The sequence below is a fragment of the Sinocyclocheilus rhinocerous genome, unplaced genomic scaffold (genome assembly GCF_001515625.1).
Source record: "Sinocyclocheilus rhinocerous isolate Xijiao unplaced genomic scaffold, SAMN03320098_v1.1 scaffold2012, whole genome shotgun sequence".
Taxonomy (NCBI): domain Eukaryota; kingdom Metazoa; phylum Chordata; class Actinopteri; order Cypriniformes; family Cyprinidae; genus Sinocyclocheilus; species Sinocyclocheilus rhinocerous.
This window is the reverse complement of record NW_015650320.1, coordinates 297,841-298,272: the sequence shown is the minus strand read 5'-3', so window position 1 is coordinate 298,272 and position 432 is coordinate 297,841. Positions and strand designations below refer to the sequence as shown.

Here is a 432-nt window from a genome sequence, read left to right as displayed (position 1 = left end):
AAAGGAGGAGTGACGACAGTGTTGGACGAGAGAGGACCAGGCCTGGATTTTATTTTGTGTTTGGTGTGCGGCAGTCGTCCGCGAGGGGCTGCCGCTTTACTTTCATTTTGTGTGTTTATTTTATTAAAGTTTTGTTTAAATGTTCGCCGGTTCCCGCCTCCTTCTTCCCGTGACTACGAACTTTGTTACAGAACTTAAATGCTCAAGTGGGTTTAATACTTTAAGGGTATTGTGTTTAAGATCTTACAGTCATTTCATTTATTTACTTATAAAGCACAAATAAACACAACAAGAGTTGAGCACTGTGCTGTACAAAAGAGGAAACGTCAAATAAAAAAGAATAATAATAAATATAATACACTAAAACATAAGTTAAAATGAGACCAAGAATTATAATGAATTAAATGCAAGAATAAAAAGATGAGACTGTAT

The 432-nt window shown here is 35.4% G+C and overlaps 1 protein-coding gene across 2 annotated transcripts in view; it reads right to left on the bottom strand.

Moving 5' to 3' along the window:
- Positions 1 to 432, bottom strand: part of arhgap18 (Rho GTPase activating protein 18) — a 44,234-nt gene that overhangs the window by 20,173 nt on the left and 23,629 nt on the right. The window lies entirely within an intron of this gene.